This window comes from Triticum aestivum, chromosome 5A (genome assembly GCF_018294505.1).
Source record: "Triticum aestivum cultivar Chinese Spring chromosome 5A, IWGSC CS RefSeq v2.1, whole genome shotgun sequence".
In the NCBI taxonomy this organism is placed as follows: domain Eukaryota; kingdom Viridiplantae; phylum Streptophyta; class Magnoliopsida; order Poales; family Poaceae; genus Triticum; species Triticum aestivum.
The window spans coordinates 204638911-204648856 of record NC_057806.1 but is presented as its reverse complement, the minus strand read 5'-3'; positions in this window follow the sequence as shown (position 1 = coordinate 204648856).

Genomic DNA, 9946 nt, shown 5'->3' with positions numbered 1-9946 from the left:
ATAGCATTGTTGTACCTAAACAAGTGAGTGCGTTGTAGGTGGAGTGCCTCGAAACCTTGTGCCGATATCAGTGGCAGTTGTATGTTTACGACGTTGTACACGTTTTGAAAGTGCATTTTGCCTTGCGCATCGATTGATGCTAACTAGTCCCCATTCGCACCGAGGCGGTACTTCATCAAATCCTTAAGAAATGAACCAATTTAGTACTTCTTCAAATGCGTAAGCCACAAACCAATTAACTATGTAATGAAATCAGTAATAAATATATGCGCTCTGCCACTGCGATCCTCGTACCCGTGCCGTGGAATCGTAGCCATTAGGAAGATCGTCAAGAATCGTTGCCATCATCGGTGGGGAGTCCATCGGACTTAGCATAAATCAACCTGTACGCTGCGCTGACCTTATCATGGAGGACACGTCGTCCTCGAGGACGACGGGCATGTCGAGAGCCTTGGCCACCACTAGAGATACTCTTGGTAGGGACTAGACAAGGCTGTCAACAGAGTCAACAACTCTAATGCACTGCAACATGTTGACGTGCCACAGAGTGTCACATAGGGTGTCGTCATGCATAGCCCTCAAGGCTGTCAGTGCTTCACCATGGGGCGGAGGTAGCTGGGTTGCCATGGCTTCATTGTGGTAGGGAAGTAAGCGGGGGTAGGAGCAACCAATGGATTGAGGACAGGGTTGTGGGGGTGAGGAAGTGCCTACCGGTTTCATCTTCTTAAAACTATCGGAGGTTCCGAGAAGTACATTCTGACTTAGTATTGGGCGTGTTATGTGTGCTCGCATTGCACATATTGAAAAACTCTGACGGCTATGTCCCACATACTGAATAACCATCGAAACACTGACGCTATGTAAACACCAGGCCAGCAGCAGGTCTCCCACCTCTTCAAACATAAGATGAAATGGCGTCGTTGGGCCACGATAGCAATTCCTCTGGTGGACAGGACTTCGAAGCCGCCGGGATCAACATGAGTACACATTTGGCCTTCTTTATTACCCGCAATCGATCTATTTTTCCTCTCGCTATGGCAAAGAGCATTTTATCAGATCCAATCCAACTTGTTCCTCTTGCTAGATTCCCGATACCAGACCTGACGACAGCTACTACGGATTAGAGGACAATGCAGACGTACGTTGCTGTCACAAACCGAGATGCAACAGGTTCGTTGTGTTCTAGGGCACCAACACTGGGAGGAGGTTCATCGCTTGCGGTAACAAAGTGAGGCAAAAAATGTTGACTATAAACTAATATTTGTGAAAGCTTTGTTTCACAGGTTCCCCCCTGTCTTGGTAATGCAGGAAGGAAACCATTGCGGATTCTTGGAATTTTTTTGATCGGAAAACCGTAGGACAATAGTTCTACGATATTTATATTAATAATACATATGTACAAACAACGTCCAAATTACAAAGTGGTCACCCAATACCCGTTTTGTGAAACATGGAAACTACTTAGATGTTCTGTGTGACCCAGGAACTGATCTTGACTGCTTTTGAGTGCTTTGCTTTGAGCTGTGCTGCCCAGTGTCCTTCTTGGAGGTAAAACTTCCATCCTTGGATGTGAGGAGCAGCAGCTCGAAAGATCTTATCATTTCTAATCAACCAAATACCCCAACAGCCCATAGAGACAATATCTAGTGCAATCTCTAGGGGTAGCTTTGACATGGCCAGTTGGAAATCATCAAAGATGGAGATGCCTCTCAGTTTGGAAGGGATGACAGAGTCCCAGCATTGCATTGCAAATGGACAATTCCAGAATAGGTGAATCATAGTTTCCTCTATGTTGTCTGAACAGAGCACACAAGTATAGTCTTCAAGGTGCATACTCTTTCTGTTGAGTAGGTTGCATGTGTTGATCCCGTCATGAAGTAGTAGCTAGATAAAAATCTTATGCCTCAACCTACAAGATGTTTTCCATATCTAGGAGAATATGGGGTGGACCAGGTTGGGTCCTTTCATATGATGGTACATCTTGATGGAAGAGTAGCCTTTGGTAGATCCCATAATGCTCCATTCATCTGAGTTACTGGTAGCTGGTCTGAGTTGCAGTTGTTGCAGAAGTAGGTTATACTGGTGGAAGGCTTGTTCAGACATTGCAGTGTGGAAGAGAACTGACAAATCAGGGCCATTCATAGCTGTCTTCAAAGATACAGAATCATCTCTTGCAAATGAGTGAAGTTCAGGAAATTTGGTATCAAGTGATTGATCCCACCATTTATCAGACCACAGAAATGTAGAGTCTCCAGAGTTTGCCTTGCATATTGCAAATTGCTTATTGACTGGCAGAAGTTTGAGGATAGCTTTCCACCAGAAAGATCCTACCAGCCTCTCCCCAGGAAGTGAATTGGAATAGTAAGTTTCCCAAACAATATTGATCCAAGGAGTATCAACCTTATTCAAAAATTTATGAAGCTGCTTGAGAAGGAGAGCCTTGTTGTGAGTCTCTATATCCAAAATCCCAAGACCTCCATTAGCTTTAGGTTGACAAGCTGTATCCCAAGCTATGAGTGCTGCACCTCTCTCAGTTGTTCCAAATTTCCTCCAGAAGCAGTTCTTAAGATAAATGTTTAATTGTTTAACCACCATTTTAGGTAGACTGAGGGTGCACATGAAGAAGATTGGCAAGCTGGAGAAAACTGACTTAATGAGTGTTAATTTGTCTCCCATGGAAAGCAGAGTTGAACAACCAAGCAGCCTGTTTTCAACTATCTTCATAAGTGGTAAGTAATCTTCCACTCTAGGTTTGTGCAAACTGAGTGGTAAACCCAAATAAGTATGAGGAAGTGTTCCAATCTGGTATCCAAAGATAGAAGACAAAAACTGCATCTGTTCATCAGAAGTGTTGATGGGAATCATGATTGACTTGCTGTAGTTAACTTTCAGACAAGTGAAGGCAGCAAAATGCAGGAGCAGATTTTTGATATGCATCAATTGTGAGGCATCAGCTCTGACTATGAGGATGGTATCATCAGCATATTGAATGATAGGAAAATCAGGGCTGGATTGGTGGACCAAAGGTGCTTGGATCAGAGAATTATGCATTGCATCATTCATCATAGATTGAAGTAGATCTACTGCTAGCACAAATATGAGAGGGGAGAGAGGATCACCCTGCCTTACTCCACATTTGCATAAGAACTGCTTGCGAGGAACTCCATTGAGTAGCACAGATGAAAACCCAGTGCCATAAATCATCTTAATCCAGTTAATCCACTTGGGCCCAAAACCTTTGGCTTGTAAGATCTCAATAATAGTATCATGATTTAGCATATCAAATGCTTTTTTAAAATCCAGCTTCAGAAGACTAACATCTTGATTTGATTGGTAACATTGATGGATATATTCATAAGACCAAGCCAAACAATCCTGAATACATCTGTTGGATAAAAAACCATACTGATTAGGATGAATCATTTTTAGAATCTTAGCTTGCAATCTGTTGGCCAACAACTTGGTTAAGATCTTCAGTGTGATAGCCTGGCTTATTAGGGATGATAGACTACTCATATCAATAAGGAATTCCTTCTTTTTCGGGAGCCCACTCGGACAGAACTCCAAAGTTAAGCGTGCTCAACTTGGAGTAGTTTCAGGATGGGTGACCGACTGGGAAGTTGCTCCCGGGTGCGCATAAGTGAGGACAAAGTGCGTAGAAAAGACTAGTATTGATCTGTGGGGCCAGTCTAGATCCCGCCAGGAGTAACGACCACCGGCGGGTGTGTCCGGGGCGTTACAAGTTGGTAATCAGAGCCAGCCCCAACTTTAGGAGCCCCCTGCTTGATCGAATCATTGGCATTGTTGAGTCTAGAAAAATGTTTTGAGTCTTTTAGGATTTATATATATCAGAGAGTAGGATTCTTTTTACTCCTCAGTTCCTTCGTCGCTCTCGTGAGGCATCCTGACGTAGAGTTTTGACTATTCTCTTCTCAAATTTCATTATTTTTTTTAGGATCATGCGGGTATCTTGGAATTGTTTCAATGGTTTTGTGACGAGAACATTGTTCTTGGTGCCTCCTGACATTTAGGGGTTGTGGCAGTGTCCCAGGGAGTTGAGCTCCGAGGTGTTGTCGTCACAATTTTATCATTGCAATTCTGGAATACCTGAGTTTCGCCGACATTGAAAATCTCTTTTATGCAGTTGTTGGTGAGATAACCTCGACGCCACCCAGTACTAGGGCGGGAGTTCGAGAGTATTGCCATAACTCGTATAACGGATGCTTTTGGGAGGTTGAGGTAAATGATTTCCGAAGGTTTCTTGGTTATGTGTTGAAGGATGGATACAGCTGGATGTAGGATTTGCTAGTTTTGGGTGAGATATTATGCTTCCCCTGTATCCCTAACACCTGATTGCATAACCAGAAAATTTCGGGAGTTTGTAAGTGGGAATTCAAGTAGCTCTTAGGATATCTTTCCGACAGAGGTATGATATGAAATTGGGGTTCGACGTCTAGTGGTCCGCCTATCCACGGTTGGTTTTACAGTGGTCTCGTTGTGTCTTAAAGAGTCCTTGGCTATGCTGACTCGGGGACACTTCGTATGTCATGTGCACTGCCTTGTACATGATGGTGCTGTACGATCGAGCCCGTGTAGGCCCCACCATGAAAACTTCGGACGAAATCTCTATCATATGTTTGTTCCGGCTTATTTTGCAAGCTAATCCTTTGTTTTGTTTTGAGTTGTGGTATTCGAGTTGCTTCGAAGTCAAGTGTTGATTCCATACCTTTCCTAAGAGGTGTTCTCATATTCCTATGTGAATACAAATCCTTCTTGTAATCAGGATTGTCATGCCAATCCTTTTCAACCGGTGTGTCTCTCTTTAAGCGGATCCGATCACTTCAACATCCGCAAGACCAACTCTAAGTATTCTCAACGTTGTTCGTTTCATCCTCCCCCAAGTTGCCTTTGTTTTCCCACCCTCCCTCCCTTGTTTTTCCTCAAGGACTAAGTTTCTTAATCAAGTATCCAGCTTATGGATGTGAAGTCTCTCCATTCTTTTCAATCAATGTTCTTATTCGGTGATTCTCATGGACATTCTAACGAGGCCTCAAGTTCATCGTTCTTCATTCTTTTTCTTCTCCGATGAATTTAATTCAAGTTTTGTAGTGGATCATATCCTTTTTCCCCGTTTCAAATACCTTCTCATGCCGGTGCACCTCATAATCATTCACTTCTCGCTATTCATTTGTTCGGGAGTGCTGAAGATATCTCAGAAGGTTCGTCTTTTCATTCAAGATCCGTTCAAACCTTATCTCGAGGTTGTTGTCTTATTCAAGCCATTTAACTCAACCGGCGCAATCTATCTTTTAAATCTCTCAACGGTGTTTCTTTTGAGTGGGCCCTAACCCACAGGTCTTTTCCCAGGATCTTACCTGACTCTTCTAATTTTTCCAGAGTTATCCTCAATTTTTCTAAAAGTTTGACGTAAGAATGAGTTATCATCAGTCAAATGCCTTTCTCCAAGATCTTTCTAATTCTTTTCATCGTTGGTTCAACCTTTCTATTCTTCATCTCGGAGTGCCTCAACAATTCAAGGTGGTGTTTTCTCATCGTCTTTCTCAACATTTGAAGACCGAAGAAGAGTTTTTCCTCCAAATCTTGTTCGTTCTCTCATAGATGCGTAGTTCTAGCTTCTTGCCATCCTCTCATAATTGTTTTGATTGTGAGAATTCTTTTCACCCTTCCGGAGTAATTCAGGAGTCTTTTCAGTTTGATTCTCCGAAGCCCATCATCTCAGATTTATTCATTCTCAGCTTTCAGCTATCATTCTAAAAATCTTACCGGTGCATCGTTCAAGTGTTCTCTGATCAGCTCGTCATCTCTTTGTTCTCATGTATTTAAATGCTCTCAAGCATCTTCGTTTATTTGCTAATTCTTCCCGGTGTTTCCTTATCTTTTCATCATTCATTTTCAATTCTTCCGGTGGTTCGTTCAAGAGTTCTCTTCCTTGGTTATCATATCAATTCATTCATTCTTTCCAATCCTACCGGTGGTTCGTGGAAGACCTTTCTCAAGTTTATGCTATATCTCTCTTCAATCCTTTGCAACGGGAATAAGTAGTGTGCCAAGTCCATTGTTTATCATCAAATTAATTGATGAAGGACAAGTATAACATAATTCTTATTCTTGTTCATCCAAGTGATTAATTCCTTATTCCGGAGGTTCATTGACAAATTCTTGGTTTCTTTTGCTCATCTTTCTTTTCCGGAGTTCCAAGTTTCCACTTTATCTTGTCGCGAAGCTCCATTTAAATCATCGCAAGGCTTTACCTTGTGTTTTCAACTTCTTTTTCCTTTTGTCTTCATCATCCTTTTTGTTACCGGAGTTCTTCATGGATGTTCAACATGATGGTTCATCAAGGAAATAATTCCTTCTCCAAGTGTTCATTGAGATTCTTTTCTAAGGAGCTCAAGCATATCTTCATCTCGCATTCCGAAGTGCAATCCTTTCTACCATATCATTGGAGATGGTATTATGTCATTCTTGATAATTTGAGTTCATGTTTCATGATTCACTTGTTGTTAAGAATGAGATAGTTAAACCCATCAATCTCTTCTAGCATAAGCTCTTCTCAATCCATCAATCTCTTCATTGGAGTTATCTTGGGTTATATTTCACCTAAAGCTTTCCCTAAGGATTGTTGCTATTTATGGTGCTTATAAATGACCCAAGTTCTTCATTTATCCTCCCGGTGGAATAAGTTTCCCGTCTCCTTGTTGATATCAATCCAATCCATTGTTTTCGTTTGTGGAAGGTTTTCACATCATAGTTTGGAGTTGTTTCCCATAAGCCCACTGTAAGCTTACTCTTTTCGTTGTTGATTTCCCAACAACTCCATTCAATCCTTCTTTTTAAGGATGCTCTCTCAAATTCATTTGAGGTAGAACATGTTTTTTTCTTCTCTGTTCTTTTCTTTGCATTCTTTCATTTCTTCTGGAGGCATTGTGATGATGCTCTCTTCACTCATCATCTCGTATTGTGAAGATCATGTTCTTTCCTTTGCTTATCCATTCAACCGGAGTGTCGTGTTTTCTTTCGAGTTCTCTCATCTTATCAAGTTTTACCTCCCTTCTCAACCGGAGTGCTGTTTGAGATCTTTCTTAATCCTTGTTCCATTCATTCAATAGTTTCGGAGGCAGTGTGTTGTGATTTCTTCAAGTATCTTCTCATCTTACCAAGCTCTTATTCAATTCCTTTTCTTTCTAATCGGAGTGCTACCCGAATTTGTTCTTCCTTGTTCCTCTTTTCTATCGGAGTGCTTTCAACTTCGTTCATCTCCATTGCATTCTTTTTTTGAATTGGTTTAACCTTTTCAAGGTTCTTTGGTTTCACTCGTTTGTCAAAGAAGCAACTTAGTTTTACCGCTTATCTTCCTCTTCCGTTATCCCTTCGGTGCCATCCTAGATCTCGGGACGAGATCCTCTCGTAGTGGTGGAGTGTTGTGACGCCCCAAGACCGGAGCTTCAGATGCCTTCGAGGGTTTCCGGGTTTTGTCGTGTGATTTGTTTGGTTCATTGCATTCATCATTGCATCATGTGCATTTGCATCATGTCATCATGTCATTAATCTTTGCATCTCAAATCAACTAAATAAACCGTATGGACCTTCGAGCCATTTAAACCGAGGGAATTCACATGGTGATTCTCTTTACAACACATCCTCTCAATATTTAGAGAGCTATAGTAAATATTCCAATTATTTGGATTCACCCATGAACACACTTGCAAATAATCACTTGCCTTTTCTCGCTTCAAGTTTGGTCCCCAAACTTTGCTTATATTATTTCATCATTTTCCGGAGCTCCACCAAAAATCCAAACATTTTTGGACACCTCTAATTCCTAGCCCTTGTTCAAACCATTTGAATTAAATTCAAATGACGTGGAATTAAATCCTTGCAATCATGCCTCTCCTATTTTTCGTGGACCGTGCACATTTTTACGAGTCCGTGAAAATTATGCCCGTGCCCAAACTCTTTCTCTAACCTTTCTTTTCTTCCCTTTTTCTTTCTCTTTATTTTCTGTTTTGAAGAGAGAGAGAGAGGGAGCCCAATAGCCAGCAGGCCTCCTGACCTTTTCCCTCTCCCCACCTAAGTGGCCTAAGGCCCAGCCGCCGGCCTCTAAGGCCCATCTGCACCGAAGGCCCATTCGGCCCCTGTCTACCGAACCCTAGCCTCCCTGATTTCCTTCCCCTTGCTCCCTCCTCGTCCCTCAATGCCGCCAGAGAGGACAGAACGCACGCGCAGCCCGACTCCTCTCTCCCTCGTCGCCTCCTCTCGATCCCTCCTTCTCCCAGCGCCGCAACGCACCCCGTGCCCGATCCCCTCGAGTCTCCTCTCCGTGCGCGATGGCCCTGCAGACGCCCGCCTCTGTTCGTCGGTGCCCGTCGCCGTGGGATTTTCCCTCATGCCACCGGCCTCTGCTTCCCTTCTCCAGGCCGCGCCGCTGCCTTTCTGCTCTGCCTCCTCATCATCGCCTCATTGTCCGAGGACCGGCGTCGCCTCCAGCGCCCACAGGTCCTGCGCCATGCCCCGCCTCCAGCCCTCGTCCATGACCGTGACTCTCTTCATCACCACCAGCAGGAGCAGGAGCCCCATGGCCATCGCTGCCCCGTGCCTCAAGCCCCGAGCGCCACCATCCACACCTCGCCGCTGCTGTGATCTGCTCCGCCCCGAGCGCCTCCTCTACCTCGACGGACAAAGCCCGGCCGCTCTCAGCCCCTGTTTTCTGACGAGGCCCGCTGCCTCGCCCTGCGGCCCTGGCCTCCGACCGCGACAACCCCGGTGCCCCTGCTGCCTCCTCCTCCAGCCACGCCTCTGCTATGTGCGAGAAGAGGACAAGGCGCTCGTTCGCCCCCGCCATGGTTGCTCGCCTCTGGAACCACCTCCTCGACATCTCCTCTGCGCCCATGGGCCTCGACGCCCTTGTTGTTGTTGCTACTAGACCACCACGGCACCATCTTGGAGACCATGGCCACCACCGAGACCTCCCGGAACCGTCAAGACGTGCACACGGAGACCCTGGATTCGACAAGTCCCTCACGGTGACCCTGAACAGCTATGGGACATGCACGACTTCGAACCATGTACCACGTCGAACATGTACGGCTACACAACGAACCGCCAAGACCCAGAACGACTACCGCCGCCGAAGTCCGTGAGTACCACTACGTTTGCCATGTACATCTACACCAAGACCGGACCGACAAGTACCGTGAGAACGTTTGTACCTCTACCATCGCCGTGGATCCGACAAGTACCCCTACAACAAGTGTACCTCTACCGTTGTCTTCGAAATCACTAAGAACGTCAAGTACCCCTCCGAGATGACAAGACCGACAAGTTCGAATGACCCCAAGTACCTCTTCGAAATGACCGAGTACCATTACTGTCGGATGCTCGAACGACTACAAGCCAAAACGTCAAGTTCCTTGAAGAACCATGTACGTCTATCGTTTCTCGTGGATTCACCTAAGTACCATGAGATGGACGACCCTACAAGTTCAACTACAGTTGACGTGAACAACTACCGTTGCCACAAGAACGACTAGTTCCCACAACGAACCATGAACAACTACTTCCTCTACCATTGCCGAGTACCACTACTTCCCACGATGATCGTGAACGACTACACCGCTTGACCCGAACCACTCCGATAACGCACGCTTTGAAGGTATAACCCCGAGACGACCGCCCGGGAACGAATGCTTGTGATGTATGAGATGCTCGTACTTGCTCCGTGCTCGAATTGTCAGTGCACATTGCCCCTCTTTTGCCTTGTCACCGTCGTCGACCCGTGGGAACCCGGTTACCGGGATCACCCCGCCTTCTATCGCATGTCATGCTCCCGTCACTTTTCCTTTTGTACCAGTATCTCCATAAGATACTGGAAACGATATGTTGCCGTGGCATCATTTTCGAATTCGTTGTCGTGGCACCCCTTTCG